This window comes from Phytophthora cinnamomi, assembly GCF_018691715.1.
Source record: "Phytophthora cinnamomi strain GKB4 chromosome Unknown Contig66, whole genome shotgun sequence".
Lineage (NCBI taxonomy): Eukaryota > Oomycota > Peronosporomycetes > Peronosporales > Peronosporaceae > Phytophthora > Phytophthora cinnamomi.
The window spans coordinates 219,894-237,113 of NW_027150999.1; positions in this window are offsets into that span (position 1 = coordinate 219,894).

Below are 17,220 nucleotides of genomic sequence, written 5' to 3' on the forward strand. Positions count from 1 at the left end.
CACTCGCTCCAGTATTGGAACGAGTGAGCGTAGCTCTTCAACATATCGACGAGCACGCGATTCACGCGCTCGGTTTGACCGTCCGTCTGCGGATGATCCGCAGTCGACATGGAAAGCTGGCTCCCAAGAAGTGTAAACACTTCTTGCCACAGGTGCGCTGTGAAGCGCGGGTCTCTGTCCGACACGATGTCGGACGGCATGCCATGGTGTTTGAACACCATGTCGACGAGCAGACGGGCCGTCTGCTTCGCGGTCACCTCTGCTGGCACCGCAGCAAGATGTACCATCTTGCTGAAACGGTCTACAAAGACCACAACACTGGTGTTCCCTCCGCTATCCGGGGGAAGACCAAAGATGAAGTCCAAAGACATGGACTTCCAACACTCCGACGGAGTCGGTAGTGATTGCAGTGGAGCCTGCGCGAATGGCACAGGCTTTACGCGTTGGCATACTTCGCAAGCACGGATGTACTTGCGCACCCACTTATACTGGTGGTGCCAGTAGAAGTCGCGCGTGAGAAGGACGTAAGTCTTCTCACGTCCGAGATGTCCCGCTGTCGGGGCATCATGATACTCGCACATGATCCTGAGTCGCAGGTCATGGTCATTTGGCACGACAACGCGATCCGCGTTGTCGTCGACTGCATTGTAAAGCAGTAGTCCGTCGTGCACACGAAAGCGGTGTGCACGCGCTCGAAGGTGCTTGGGCAGCTTCTGACGGGACTTGTCAGAAGGCGCTGTGCCATAGGCCAGCAAGAGCTTCGCGTCCGCGTCGTGCGCGTACGCGGCCTTCACATCATCCAATAGAGATGATGTGGGTTTGCTCGATCGCATGGCGTCAATGGCATTGACGTCAACAGCTTCTGCATAGTCCGGCCGACGTGATAACGCGTCGGCCACCACGTTCAATCTTCCGGGTTTGTATTCGACCCGGAAGTTATAATCCGCAAAGAATGAGAGCCATCTCGCCATTCTTTGTGAAATGTGTGGCGACTTCACTGCGGTAAGCAGTGAAGCATGGTCGGTGTAGACCACAAATGGTCTAGTCCCAAGCAAATGCACTCGGAATTTTGCGAGTGCGTACTTCATGGCAAGGAGTTCCTTGTCATGCACCGGATAGTTGCGCTCACCTGGCTTCAGCTGACGCGATTGGTAGTAGACGACACGATCACGGCCCTCGTGATCGTGCTGCATCAACGCGCATCCGATCGCGAAATCGGATGCGTCACACACTACGTGAAATGGGCGATCTTGGTCAGCCACTGCCAAGATCAGCGCCTCAGTCAAGCCCCGCTTGACTGCATCGAATGCCTTTTGGCAATCGGGTGTCCAATTCCACACAGCTTCTTTCTTAAGAAGTTGTGACAGCGGGCGGATCTTGCCCGCATAATCCTCCACGTACTTGCACAAGTACGTGGCCAAGCCAAGGAATTGCCTCAGTTCCTTGACACTTGAAGGCGTTGGCCATTCATTTATCACTCTGACCTTTTCCGGGTCAGGGCGAACACCATTCTTCCCTACGAGACACCCGAGGACGGGTATCTCGCTCGCCCCGAAGATACACTTCTTCAGGTTCGCGTAGAGCTTATGTGTTCTCATAAGCTCAAGTAGCTTCCGGAGATGCACCCTGTGCATCTCTACGTCGGTCTTCCCGTCCACAGCCCGGCTGTGGATGAATACATCATCGAAGTAGCTCGGTGCAAAGTCGCGCACCGAGCGCAACAAGTGCGCCACGCACCTGTTGAAAGTCGCAGGGGCATGCTTAAGCCCCTGTGGCATTACTAGCCATTCCCAGAGCATGCCGCTTGGCGTGCTCACTGCCGTGAGAGGGATATCGCTCTCAAGCATTAGGATTTGATAAAATCCATCTCGCAAGTCGAGAGCACTGTAAACGGTGCTCCCGGCCATCGAATCGATGATAACATCTTTTCGCGGTATCGGCGTCTGCGCCGGTACCGTCGCATCGTTCAGCTTGTTGTAGGCATGAACGATGCGCCATCCGCCCTGTGGCTTTCTGACACAGAACGTCGGAGCACTGTGCGGGGACTTTGATTCCCGCACTTGTCCTGCTTTACGACGACTTTCAAAGAAGTCGTCGATCGCTTTCACTTGCTCTCGCGGCAGTGGCCACTGCCGCGTGACACAGTACTTCGTGCCCGGCACGAGATCAATCTCGTGCTGAATGCCCTTATCCTGCGGAAGCTCCGCAGGAATGTCTTCCGGGAGTACGTCTTTGTACTCCCTCAACAATTCGTAATAGGGACTCGACTTCAGCGAGTCCCAACCTTGTTCCTCGAAGCGCTCTCGCTTCGTCTTCGCACTGAGAGTGTCTTCACTCTCAGTGGTACTTCCCATGAAGAGCTGCCTCAGCTCTTCGCTCTCGCTCCCCGTTCTTTCGCTGTTCGAAAGAACGCAGACTTGCTCGATGCGTCCATCGTGCAAGTCGCGCGTGAAGCGCTTCCAGCTCATGGCTGGAAGCGACGTCAACTCCGACGCCATCGTCGGAGGACTAGCGAGTTCCATCTCACGATACTGGAATCCAGTATCGGTGCGCGTCAAGACGCTTAGCGTCTTGACATTCGGCGTCACCGCCGCAGTCTGCCCAGCAGACTGCTCTTGTTGCGTCTCGGTCCCGGACCGAGACTTGCGCAGCGTTTTCCGCTTGCGCCGTCTTCTTGTTGTGCGGAGCCCGGCTCCGCACAGTTGTTCTTCTGGTCCAGGCCCGGCCGTGGACAGTTGTTCGCCGGCGGACCCTGTCCGCGGGCGCACGGTATCAAGCCCGGCTTGACCGCATGTTCCTTCGTGCAGCCCGGCTGCACGGAAATGTGTTCCTTCGCTGGCAGACCCTGTCTGCGGGCGCGCGATATCAAGCCCGGCTTGATCGCATGGCGCTTCGTCGTGCAGCCCGGCTGCACGACAGCATGCAAATTGCGTCAGTGCGGTACGTTTGCAACCGTCCGCACTGTTTGCAGCGTCAACTACCGGAGTTGACATGCCTTCGTCACCTCGACACCATACATTGGCGGAGCCCCTCATGACCGAGGGTGCGTTGGCTCCCGGAGCCGTCGCGTCGTCGACCTGACCTTTTCGGGTCAGGGACTGTCCCTTGTACGCTTGAACGTGGGTGTTGGTTCCCGGAACCAGCACATCTTTTTCTTCCGACGTCGGCAGCATTGCCGACGTGGGTCTCACTTGTGCGCGCCCTCGCGCACTTCTTGGGCACTCCGGGACAGCAGCATTAAGCGCTGTCTCGACTGGTGAGCCGCGCGCACCTGCTGGTGCGCGCGCTGCGGTAACAGGGCCATCGCTCTCTGTTCCGCTGTCGCGTCCGAAGCGCACGAGCGTGCGCTTCTTCCAGTCTATCACCGGATCATGCCGTGCAAGCCACGGCATGCCCATTACTACGTCGAACTTATCGTCCAGGTCCAGGACGATAAAGTGTTCGACAAACACTCGTTGTTCATACGAGAAGCGCACGTTCACGACGCGCTTCTCGGTCTTCACGATGGCACCTGTTGCCAGTCGTACCTCCAGAAGACTTCGAGGTACATTTACTTCCTCGAAGTCAAGTCTCGACAGGCTTCGTAGTCGAACAAAGTTGTTCGACGCGCCTGAATCTACCAAAGCTCGAAGAGAGTCACTCGCTCTCTTCGAGTAAACCTTCAAGATGACTAGGTTCGGCCTGTCATCTTGTTTCTTACAGTGAGAGCTGGTCTCACTGGGGGCTGCAGTCCTCAGTGTCGCGTGCCCGATGTCGGCACGCGCGACTGCATTACCAGTAGGGCGCCCAGCACCTACTGGATGTTCGCGTTTTTTGTTGGTCCGCGGCGATGCCTAACATCGCCACGACGGCCACCTCCAGGGGGCATGGGAGCTGTGCACTCCCGTGCAAAGTGACCGATCCTTCCGCAACGGAAGCATCGCACGTTACCTCCCTGCTGCTGGTAACCAGCAGTTGTTGCATTCGAGAGGTCCATTGGTTCTGGACCTCCCGGCCTCGCTACCGGGCGCGGTTGCGGCCTCGGTACATTTACATGCAGTTTAGCCTGCCGCAGGCTAAACTCTTCTTGCATGGCAAGAGTAATCGCAGCTTCGAGAGTACTCGGGTACTCTCGGAAGAGATAGGTCTTCACAGGCCTATCTCTAAGCCCCTTCATGAACGTGACGACCTTGGTCGCCTCGTCAATCGGGTTAGTCACGATATTTGATACCAAATATCGTGCGCGCTGCGCGTAAGCATGGACGTCATGCTTACCCTGCTGAAGGTCGAGGAACTCCGCCCTCGACCGGAACTCGTTTTGCGGGGGCTCAAACGCTTGTTTGAGCTCCTCTTTGAACACTTCGTACGTGCTGAAGCACGTAGGATCGGAGAGTCGGCGTCCATACGCCCAACTCCTTGCGCGTCCGCCAAGGCAGGACATGGCGAACGCGACCTTCGACAGCGGGTCGACGATGCGTCGAGCCGCTATGGCTGTGTCGAGCTCGATAAGCCATCGGAGGAGAGGCTCGCCCTCTCTTCCCACGTAATTGCTTACGCTCAACTTTAATGGTTGAGCACGCGGTGTCGTCCCTGATGACGCCGTCACTGAGGAAGCAGCGTCACGCTGCTCCTTCATGATGAACCCCAGAGCAACACCATGTTGCTCCGTCGGCGATAGCGTACGCAGCATTGTAGCTATCGCCGCTTCTCCAATGACTGTTGACAGTCGTTGGAGGGCCTCCCACTCTGGGTCAGACAGGTGAGGGCAGTCAGCGCGTGCAACATGCGTTGCAGGCGTGTTGGAGCTCTCCATGGGCACCTCCATGCTCATGTGGTTCTCGGCTCCGCGTTCGTACACCGCGTACGAACGTAAAGGAGTCGGTCGTTGGACGGACTACAAAGTGCTACCAGGTGTAGTGGGTCTAACTTGACTCACTACTTTAGCTTACACGTTGCGCAACGTGTATGAGGAAGCGTAAGTACTTAGTAATTACTTAGGTTAATTATATTTGAATACACAAATATAAGTTAACTTAGACAAGACTCCAAGTAGCTAGTTTAAGGTAAAATGAGAACTGTATTGTTTGTAAATTGATCTTCCTCTAAAATCTGCTAAAAACTGTTTATCATCTATGAAAGGGTTGGCAGCGGCTGGCTGTCAGAGCCCCGCTAATATGCATGTCTCTGATTGGTAGAAAGATGCTGCTTTCTACCAATAGGATCTTTGGGTAGGTGTGGACCACTCACTGTGGTGGTCCACTTCAATGTATCCATCGGTGTGTCTTACACCAATGTGAGGAAGTATCCAAAACGTTTAACAGATAACCTATCTGTTAAATTCACAAGTGGCTTGCAGCCACTTGTACGTGTAACCCCGTTACAGAAGTAGTTAAGTGGCTCCACGCATAGCGTTCTGAGGGATGCACTACTGCTGCTATGCATAGAGCAGCCCTTGGAGGTGGTCCGATGGCTGCACTGGAATCGTTCGGAAGGCGCTACGACTGATGCAATGGATCAAGCAGCAACGAAATGCTTCCATATATCCTCTTATCACGACCGATCACCGTCATCTACGTGGTGTATTGACACAGAGCCAAACTCGTTCTAAAGAGACCAACAAGCAATTTTGTGTTGGTTGTCTTCAAACCGCTCGGAAGGCTGTACGACTGTCACGATGGACGGTGCTGCTGCAAATGGAAACTTGAAGGTTGTAAAATGGCTCCACAAAACAAACAGCAGCGTGTGCACTACCAAAGCGATTGTCTCGAGATTCTCGTAAAATTTCGCGAGCTGAATGAAATTTGTGTGTTGATGGCTAGCTACGGTGAATATTGCAGTGACGCCAAGGTGATGGTAAGTTCGTTTCGAGCAACACTAGCAGCAGTCCTGTGAAGGGGCGGGGCTCTTGACGAGCAATCTCAAGGTGAAGCAGCGACTGGAGTGAATCCATCGATAGCTAGGGATGCATGTAAAGACAGAGTTGAGTAGGAAAATAGTGAATGAGCTTCCGGAATCAACTGAGGAAAGTAAAGTCACCCTGCTCTGGCCAAGCAAGTGTGGACTCCTCGTCATGGCGATCTCGGGAAACAAATCCCGGACACCTTAGTGACACATCGGAGTGCTTTCAAGACGTGAGCTCGGGCACCTCCACGAACAACAACAAGACAACAGGACTTCCTTTGCCTAAGTGCTACCACATCCACTCTTTCAGCTCACTACTAGTGAGTTGGAAAAGTGGGACAGCGATGGACGGAACTGCGCGCGGCGGGCATTTAAGTTCAGTGAGATGGTTGCATTGCCATCGAAGGGAGGGCTGCACAACGGTGGCAATGGATGATGCATCTGGAGGTCATTTGAAGATGGTGCTATGGTTGCACGGGCATCGATCTGAGGGGTGCACGGCCAAGGCGCTGAACGTTGCTGCTGAAAATGGCCACTTGTAGTGGATTGAACCGGTACAGGACCGGTGTCATCCTGATTTACCATGAACTCGCGGTATCGTAGATCTGTGGCCCAGCAGAGCCACGCGTTTAGCAGTCAGTTCGAGTTACGCCAGGGAATAGAAACTTCTCTTCGATCTCACCTTGGTCTGCCGCCGTCTCCGAGCGTGGACGCACTACATCACTTGGGAGTGGTTAAGTGGCTATTGGAACATCGAGACGAAGTGTGCATATGGAGCGCGCTATTTACCGCGAGCGGATTGAAGTCATGTGGTGTCTTAACTCTCAGCGCACCAATAACAGCGTCAGCCCTCGCCTAGTGCGGGTTCGTTTTGGCACTCGCAGCCGTTGCGACTAACGCGTAAATCGGTGAAATCTGGAACGATCAAATTTGTTCTGCATTTTCCAAAATATAACTCGGACTATTCTTTTTCCGCTAGTTTAGCCACCCCAAACTATAACTTAAACCATGGAGAGCTGACGCTCACCTCCTTCGTCTTGTGTCACAAGCTACCCGCCAAAGCCGAAGAATCCTATGCCGCCTTCGTCGTTGACTTCCTCGTCCCGGGCAATTCCGCTTTGGAACTCAAGAGGACACTCAGCAATGCTATAATGTCATAGGCGCGTAGCGCCAGTTTAGAAACTTAGAAACGTATTTATCGAAGATTGAAGCTAATATCGAGCAAATAGAAACAAATTTCTTTCTATTTGCTCGATATTAACATTAGCTTCCATCTTCGATAAATTCTTCAGACTACTGAAAAAGTTGTCGTACCTCCTCGCTTCGACCCAGTACGCGGAGACTTTCAGCCAATGCATGCGGTTACGTTTCAAGACTCCCGGTGCACACCAAGCATACAGCAACACGATGATTACCGCTGTGAGATCTCTCGAACGGCTGCTTCGTCGTCAAACGCAACGACGGTTCCAGCCGAAGGTGCAATACCCTGCCGTCGAGGAAGACATGGATCAGTTGTTCGAAGAGATTCAACAGCTGGAAGAGAGGTGTAAGTTCCTCTCTTCACTTGGAAGGTGCGGGGGCTAGAAGATACCAAAGAATATAAACCAAGCCGTGTGAAAGCACGGAGAACTTCTCCGTGCCCTTCCAAAACCCCACATTAAAAAGTTTATCACTAGGGTCTGGTTTTGGAGAGATCTCTTCGAGACCTCTCCTCCAGTATGATCGGTTTAAAGTTTGAACCGGTATGGTGCACGAAACATCGGTTTGAAACTTGGGGTTTTAGGCAAAAAAAAGATCATTCCATCACGATGATAATATCAGTCCAATCGCCAAATAAGATTATTAACCATTTCTTGACCCTACAGCTAAATCGGTTACCAAATACTCGCTGATAAACTTGAATCGTACCAGCGTGGAAATCCAATCCTCCGCCGTTATGGTCGTACTCAGTCAGTTAAAGAGGAATGCGCAGCACTACATGTAGTACCCTATATAAAATAGGGTCGACAATGCGCGATCTGACTCGTGGCGTGAGGAAAGATAACGTAAGCCTCGCCATCATCAAAACAAAATCGAAGTCAAAAAAGTGAGTAACGAACAATTCGAGAGGCCCTCTATTATTCGCTAGTAACGGGGAAAAGCACATGTTGCTTGTTCAGGACTCCACACTTTGACACCAGAATGTTAATTATTGGTGCGATCGCTGGCGCGCAATCCACCCCACGTTATACGCGGCCGTGTCAGCGCTTCTTTTTTCTCTGATGATTTGGTTGAGGTGTTCTTGCCAGACTCGTAGATCTTTCGCTGCGAACTTTGCGGTATCACTCTTTATGTGCTCGAAATTATGGCCCAATTCTGCAGCCTTTTTACGAAGACGTTCGAGTTGGTCCGGGGTCAATTTTTCGAACAAACCGCGTTCCTCATCAGCGTCATCATCTGCCTCAGCAGTGAAACCGCTTTTCGCAGAGTCATCGGAGTCATCGGAGTCATCCTCCTTGGCAGGCTTGCTGTAACTCCTCAGACGTCGCTGGCTCAAGCTGTCGCGCGCCACGGTGATTTCGGAATCCGTGGTCACAGCGATCGCCTCGCTTGCGAAGAGGAAGGACGCCGCAGCAATAACCAAAACTTGAGAGAGACGCATGGCGGTCGTTTGTTGTTGGGCTTGGGGATCCGAGCGCAGGAAAGCAAATCGCAGAGTGAGGGGAACTGGGTACTACAAGCACCCTCGCTTCCGGTAGTGTTTACGGTTGGTGTCTATCCCTAGCTTTGCTCGTGGCTCCGTACGATACCTGTGTACAGTACTGTAGTATTAGAACTTGCATTAATTAAAGTGCAGTACCGTAGGTGCAAGGGCTGCCAACTTCTGTACTGTATCTACGATACTTCTGTAGCATGTCTCAAAATGGACACCATCCTAACTCAAAATCTCGAGTCGGACGCAACAGGTAGCACTTGTGATGGTGCATCCTCGCATTCGGCTTATTAACCCTTTCGCGAACCAAAAGAAAATTACTTGGGTTTGTATAGTATACAAAAGTAAGTGGTTTGGAAGTTAAAGAGCGCAAAATGCCCCGTTTTTCAACATCACTGTACGCAACGGGTGTACCAAAACACGGTGTATAGAAAAATAGAAGGGCGCAGAATGCCCCGTTTTGAAAAGCTTTTCCATTGGCTAAAAACCGCTGATGGGCATCAATGCACCAATAAAGATGAGGCTAAAACGAGGCTTATTTTTTGGCCTTCCCCTTTTGTGTACGGCGATCTAGAGATCGGCATACAGTAGTGGCATTTATGCTGCTTTTAGTATGGTATTGTGGCGAAACAGTTTATACTGCATTGACTATAAATCGTTTGAAACTGGATCTCTAAAAGTATCTTTGCTTCAGTATGGTATGTGCGGCGACCTATCTTATAGGATACTGGCCTTTGCTCCAACCTTCACTCCCTCATAACGAAAATATGGAGCGCGGCGACAAGCGGGGCCTGGACGACGCTGGACGCCCCAGAAGCAAGCGCCGACGCGGATACCTCGATGCTGCCGCTCCACCTGTAGCCGACGCCACCGATGCGTTTCTGTTTAAGGAAGCATGGCACGTGTTTCGTAGTGACGGGTGGGCAGCAAAGCCGCCGTCTACGCGAAGTCTCGATACAAGATACAGATACGTGCGTCCTGGTGGAAATTCGGCAGGTACAGAAGGGATTGACTACGTATTGGGCGAAGCTGGCGTGATTGCCGAGTACATGAAGAGTGTGAAAGGCGTCAATCGTTCTGGACTTGAAAGTCAAGGCGAACTCGACAAAGGTAATGTACAGCAGCACTAGAACTCACGATTTTTAGTATTCATATTGGTGTGTTTGGGGTTGGTGGTGCAGGTATCAACCGCGCAACTGTATTCTGCGCAGACGGAACTGTTGGAGTTCGTGTGGCTCTTGGCAACACAACCGCCACTGGTGGTGATCGTGTGGTTCATGTTGGCGACGCTACGAGTGCTGTAGGTGGCGTTACTAATGCGCGTGCGGTTCGTGGCGACGCCGCCGCAGGTGGTGGTGATCGAATTGGTGGCGTCGGCGCAGACGCTGATGCTGGTGGTGTGCGTGTGGATTTCGGCGACGCAGCTGCAGATTATGGTGATGCGCGTGCGGTTCGTGGCGGCGCAGGCGGTGGTGGTCGCGGTGGTGGTCGCGGTGGTGGTGGCGTCGTCGCAGATGCTAATGCTGATGGTGTGCGTGTGGATTTCGGCGACGCAATCGCAGATGATGGTGGTGCGCGTGCGGTTCGAGACGGCGCAGGCGGTCGTGGTCGCGGTCGTTGTCGCGGTGGCCGTGGTCGCGGCGGTCGTCATGGCGGAGAATACATATGTGGTGAAGGACGTGAACGTGGGCGCGGACGAGATCGTGGTCGTGGTCGTGGTAGTGTGCGCGGAGGCGGACGAGGTCGTGGTCGTGGTCGTGGCCGTGGCCGTAGCCTCGGACAAGCTTTGGAGAGAGCTTTACCGAGTAATGGTTCTGGGGTATGTGCTCGAGCTGAAACTTCAGTTGCGTTTACTCGTCAGGGTCTCCGTCGTAACCAAGCATCGGCAAGAAAGGAAGCTACTATTCAAAGTGATGACGAAAGTTCCTCAGGCAACGAATCTGGTAGCAACAACGGTAGTGAGGACGAGTGGAACATGGATTCGGCTAGTGACACTTGTGACGATGATGATGAGTCGAGTGATAGCGCGGTCGATGCAAGCACCAGTGGAATCGAGCCGCCACCAAACCCGCCAGTCACGGTAAACGGAGACGTTGCATCAGATGACCAAACGCTATCGCAATTGTATTCTAACACGCTGGTTGCGTTTTCGCCAGCTCGAGAAAAATGGATGGCGAAGAAGAAATACAAAGGTGTTGGAACTGCTTATATCATTGGTCGGGTGTGCCGATGCATCAAAAAATCTAAGAAGGCACCACTTTTGTTTCATATTCGCTGGTTGGACTCTCAGTTCCAGAGCCATGGAGAGAACGTCTCGGTCGATGTGGTCCAGAAGGGACACTATAACTACAATATACTCCACCGTGAGCCCGCCCAGGTTGGGTGGCGTTCCCTATGCGAGCAGACAGAAGTCAATGACATTGTGATGGACGGAGATTTAGAAGATCTAGTGGAAGAGTATGTGAGCTATAAACCTCCCGAGTTCTTTCCAACAAATCTACGCGAGGTAGAGATCATCCAGAACATGCGTTTCGACCCAAGTGAGCAACTCGAGGAGCCTGCAGATTTATTCAAACGCACTGACGGTTCCACAGCAACAGTGGTTAGAGAACAGTATCGTCATTTGTTCGAACATTCGGCGTCTTCGAGTTTCTTCGCGTATCTACCTATTTACTTCTGGCAGCAAGTTGTTCACGAAACTAATACCTACGCATCACAACACAACATCCCGATCAAGAAACCATTTACTTTGCAAGAGCTGATGACCTTTCTGGGTATCTTATTTTACATGGAGGTGACAGTGAAAGGAGAGTACGCTAACTACTGGGGGCGGCAGCCTGAGGACGGTATCTTTGGTAGTGGTGGTGTTGATCTGGAGAGTGTGATGCCAATCAAACGATTTAAACTCCTACGACAAGCACTGTCCTTTCGAAGTGAAGTCTCTTCTGAAACAATACAAAAGACCCGGCAGCTCGAATCAGATGCTTGCTGAACTTGCTGAAGGTAACAGGGGGGAAATATATTGACCTCGGTCGAAATGTAGCTTTGGATGAGGCAAGTGTGGCGTGCCGCTCTCGCTTTGGGCGCCATCTTATCGTGTATAACCCCAGAAAGCCGACGGGGAAGTACCACTTCAAGATGTACATGTTCTGCTGTGCATCGACGTGGATTGCGGTAAATTTTCGCCTGCATTGCTCCGGTGGTCTCACGGATCGACTAGAAGATGTGACATCTCCTACAGAGGCCCATAACCTCGCCACAGAACTGAGTGAGGTAGCTACCATTCGTCAGCACGTTCTGGAGGTTGTACGTCCGATTTTCAACACTCAGCGTATCGTAAACACTGACAATTTTTACACGTCCGTACAACTACTCCAAGCGCTGCGAGTGAAAGGGCTACGTGGCAGAGGCACAGTAAGAAGCAATAGTAAGCATTTCCCACAGCATGTAATGCTGCACAGCAAAGAGTCCAATCGTGGTGACTATCGACAAGGAGTTTCTGTGGAACATCAAATGCTTGCTGCCGCATGGTGTGACGGCAACATTGTGCGTGTTGTATCTAATGCAGACTCGTCGAGCATGACTACTGTACGAAGGCGGATTGGTGCTGAAAGCGTGGAGTTTGCTGCACCTGCGTGTGTGAAGCAATACAATTCGTACATGCAGGGAGTTGACCGCCTGGATCAAACACGTGCAAGATTTTCTATTTCTGACGGTCACTCCTTCCAAAAATGGCACAAAAAACTAGCTATGGCTGTCATTGATATCGCTCGATGTAATGCATACTTGACTAGAAAACTTGTGATGCCGATTTCAAGCAACCGCGACCCGCATCGTGAATTCATGTTGGATCTTATCAACGAGCTTATTTCCACTAGATGGACAGAAGCACCTAGTAATGGCCGCATGCTCTACTCCGGAACAACGCCCACCGCAGACGAAAGACCATCGCCTTCTCCAGTGAGCACTGCGTTTGCTGCTGCAAGCCCAACAGAGAGCCCAAAGAAAGTATGTACTGCTGTGTCGTCAAAGCAAATGTTCCAGGTCGCCAACCGCAAACGCCGTCAATGTATTATCTGTCGCTGGGAAGACAGATACGCAACCGAAGTGACTGATTTCTGTATTATACATGCCGTGTGCTTGTGCAAGGAGTTTCACCCTCCTAAAGATGGCGAGATTACACCACCATACGTGTGTCCTCATACCACGTGGACGTGTTGGGAGAAGTATCACAAGTTTTACCTGCCACGGAAGCTTTTTTCGGACAAAGGCAACTTGCGCAAAACATCGGAGTTGTTCAGGTTGAAACCAAAAAGCCCCCTGCAGAGCGATCTGGTCAAGCATCAGGAGATGCGGTGCATCCCTCCGCGAAGTGTGGTTCGATCAATTTTGATTTGACATTTTGCATACAAAAAATAAGATAGATAACACATTCGCGAAATCACGCCATTGAAAACTAAATCTGTAAGACATGCAATACCGAGGAGTACAAGTGCCTCGTTAGCGGCATGTCGACGAAGGACATGGGCTACGACAACGAGAACCACATTAGCTTCGCCAACGGCTAGGCCGTCTGCACGTGCGGTATGGCGGCGCGCTCCTGCGATGACTACAGCTTTGACGTGATCGACACGTCCTACTTGGTCGCCAATGTGGCCAAGTTCATCGTGAACTCCACGGACGCTAGTGCGTATGCCGAGTGCGCCGACTCGTGCGTCGAGTGCGCCAACGGCATCAAGGACCCCGTCATGGACCACGACGTCACCACGGACAACTACCAGTACGTGTGCCTGACCAACGGCTAGAAGATCTACTAGGTTTTACAGACCAGATTCTTGAGCCGAAGTCTGCATCGAAGACTGTCTATGGCAAGCTCAACGCAGCAGAGAGCTGATACAACCGCTACCTTTCGTGTCTCTGAGCTGTTCCAGCCTTCCTGTCAGGAATCTCCTGATCATTTCACTGTTGGCGGCAACCTGCTGCTCCTGCTCCTTTTGAAAACACTTTTGATTCCACCGGCGATCGCTCAAGTCAAGTCAACCGACACTCCCCCATCGACGACATCGCCGCTGCCAACACAAACGCCATGCTCACTTCATACCTGCTCACTGCGCTGGCCGGTGTGCTCTTCGCCTCCCAAGTAGCCGCCGCCAGTTGCAGCAGCTGGTCCACGCGCTACCAGACCAACCTCGAGGGCGTCTGGGTCTGCAACGCCACCCAGTGCGACACCGTGTCGAACAACTACACGAGTCTGACGTCGGGCCAAGTGGACGTCTACACGACCTCCAAGGCCGGCAACCGCTTCGCGTACAAGGTGGTGAACGTCGACTCGACGGCGGTGAGCAGCCCGACGTACTCGATCGACGTCAATCATGCTTACGTTTGTAGATCCAAATATTCGATCTTGACGTCCAGCTAACTGGGACACTTAACACCTTCCACAGCACCCATCGTGCACAAAATACAGCTCGGCACGATGCTTGATGTCTTGGGCAAATTTTCTCACCAAATACGACTACGCGGGCACAATCATGAAGTCCCAATTGTTCTTCGATCTGTAGCTTGATATGGTCCTCGAACAGGCGATGGTGTGCTAAGATAATTGTCGCGTTGCTGAACGGTCGGTCAAACTGGAGCAATATGGTACTAGCGTCGCCATGTAGAAGGTTGATCTTGGCGATGTACTTTCGAATCAGGGAATCGTTCTTCATCAGCTGGATCCCACGACAAAGAACATCACCTCGCACTTCAATTCCATAGCACTTAGAAGCGGAGGTCTGTACTGCAACTTGAGCAACCACATTGCCGAGCCCACAACCAACGTCAAGAAAAATGTCACGGTTGTCAATATCCCCTACAGTGTCAATCAGGGCTGTCACCCCAGCAGGAAGAATCTCACCAGCATTAAGATGGCGCTTACCAGCCTCCTGGTGAATATCGGACATCGTTACGGAAGCAAACAACTTTTCCACAGCTAGCATAGCTGCCTTAGCGTCCATTTTCATTGCACTTGTCCAAACATGACCACCAGCAACATCGCCGGCTTCATCCCCCATCGCCGTGCTGGCGGGCCGGCGAGCACCACCACTGCCGCCGTCGCCAGCTCCATCGCGGGGCCGGAGCTCTGAGGACGGCCGTGCTCCAGCTGCTTCTGCACCGGCTTCTCCACGAGCGGTCGGCCTTGGGAGAAAGAAGCATGACGGAAACTCGGCAAGAACGCTGCCGTACGTTAGCTTTAGCGTATGCAGGCGCATTCGTAACTCCGTGGGGGAGTGCTTCGCGCTCCTCATCCTGTGATGCACATTGGTCCACGATATACGCACACCACGGCGTTCATATACGGCGGCAAGCTGCACGAGCTTCTTGTCTTGGGCAACTGAAAATCGTGTCCTCATCGCAATAAATACCCCCCAAGCTTGATGGAAATGACTTGTTTTTACTATGCATTTAGTAAATCATTTCGAGCCAGTGTTCCCTGATCGGTGGTCGGTGCGCATAGAGACGTTAATTTGACAGAGCAAGCGGTTAATTCGTCGATGTATAGGGATGAGACTAACGTGAAGTGGTACGATTGGTCAAAATATCAAACAGCGCAGAATGCCCCAATTTGGGGGGCATTTTCGCACCAGCTTTTGTAAAATCAGCAAAACGGGGCATTGTGCCCCCTTTGACCGCGAAAGGGTTAAAATAAGGTGCGAATTAACCCAAGAGCATCTCTTTTTCTCCGTTCTATCGTAAGCAACGTTTCACGTGTGAAGTTTACTCCACTGCGCTACATTTATACAATACGGTGCCACAGCTCTGTTGTAACACAGTTGTCATCTATCACTAACTTTGCTCTTGGTTCCGAAGGGTACCTATTTACAGTGCTATCCCTCAATATAACCGCCGCTAAGTTTCAATACCCTATGATTTCGATTAGTGATCGAGCAAAATTGTCACCTGTAAGATCACCCTTAATTTGATACCTGTGTAATCACTAAAATAACGCAAGCATACCCTGAACCACGGTGTCATATTGAGGGGCAACTGGCCAACTCGAAATGACACTTGATTATTTATGTGGTGCACGTAATTGATGATGTATCAATGACGATTGGTTGAGAATACATGTAAACTTAAAACATGTATTTACTATATTAATTAGCAACATATCGATATACAGCGTTGTAAACACAAAATCACATTTAGACAATCCAGACAATAGTATGTAAAAGTCATTCCAGCGCAAATGCGCATATTTCTTATTGACCTTGGGTGAGACGAGGCTGGATTGCCTGTGATAACGTCCTCCAGCTGACGCTGAGGTACCTGGCTGTCGTATCTTTTTATCGCGTTGTGTGACGTATTTTGTGTATCCGGCGCTTTGTCATTTATTATGGAGCACATAATTTATATTTTCGTGGTAATTCACGATACGTATTACGGGACGACTTACGGGACGACCTACGGGACGGCTATTACGGGACTACTTACGGGACGGCTTCAAGATGAAGATTACGAGGCGACCCGTCAACTAACAATTGCATTCGCCAACGAGTGGTCAAGAGGTGAGTAGCTGGTCTAGATACAAGAAATTACGGACTTCGCGTTACAATACTACTTTTCATTTTTCCCTTTACGAGCCCTACGTTACAGACTGAGCCGTAGCCGGAGCCCGTCTACCCTGATTGTTATCCTGTTTCGTTCTCTGCGGGCCACTGCTGAAAGCTGCTGCAGACAACTTGTCCACTTGCATTCAAATTGTTGAGGTGCTCTCGGTCTCAATACATGTTCCTAGAGCTCATGTTATGCGAAAGTTAACGCTGAATGACCACAAGCAACATCCAGATTGCCTTCCCTAAAAGACTCAAGCAACACGCAACTGGATAATATACTAACCACACCGGCATGAAACCTAACAGGTACATTATTCTTTTGTCATATTATAAGTGATTCAGGGATCTGTGTTTATAGTGATTGGTATTATAGAGTTTATCCTGGGAACACCCGAAGAATGGGGAGTCCCAACGGATTAATTGCGTGCGCGCAACTCGACTTGGCGCAACCTTCGCGCCACATCAGTCTGAATGATGACGACCCAGCAACTTCAACGACGTTGACAGTAAGTTTGGTGTTGGCTTACCTCATCATCCAGCTTCGGACAGAGAGCTGCGGCCATGTAGGTCTACACCAAGTTCACCCCGGCACGGACGAGCTGCTCAAGAAGAGCGAGGCTGTGTCCGTGGCCATCCTCACACACGACGGAAGCAAACTGGGCTGCAGGTCAAGGCGCGAAGAAGGCGCTGGTCGGCTGCGAGATGGCCGTGAGCACGGTCCACATGACCGTACAGAAGACCATCGCACCGGCGGCCAAGACGACGAAGGAGCGCACCAGCTCGAAGGAGAGGGCGTACGCGCACCAACTTGAGCGATGGAGGCAGGAGCTTCGACTCCAGGTGCAGTACGCCGAGAATTTACAGTGAGGATAGCGGCGGTAGGGTGGGAGACCGAAGAGCGCCGATCAGAGCTTCGAAGGGCACTGGAAGAACTGCAGACGCAGCTTTGAGACCAGAATGCTGCACTCGAGCAAGACCGGAAGACGTGGGGGCTGCAAGGAGAATCAAGGCTCAGTGGATACTGTGGTCAAGAAGAAGGTACAAAACGTT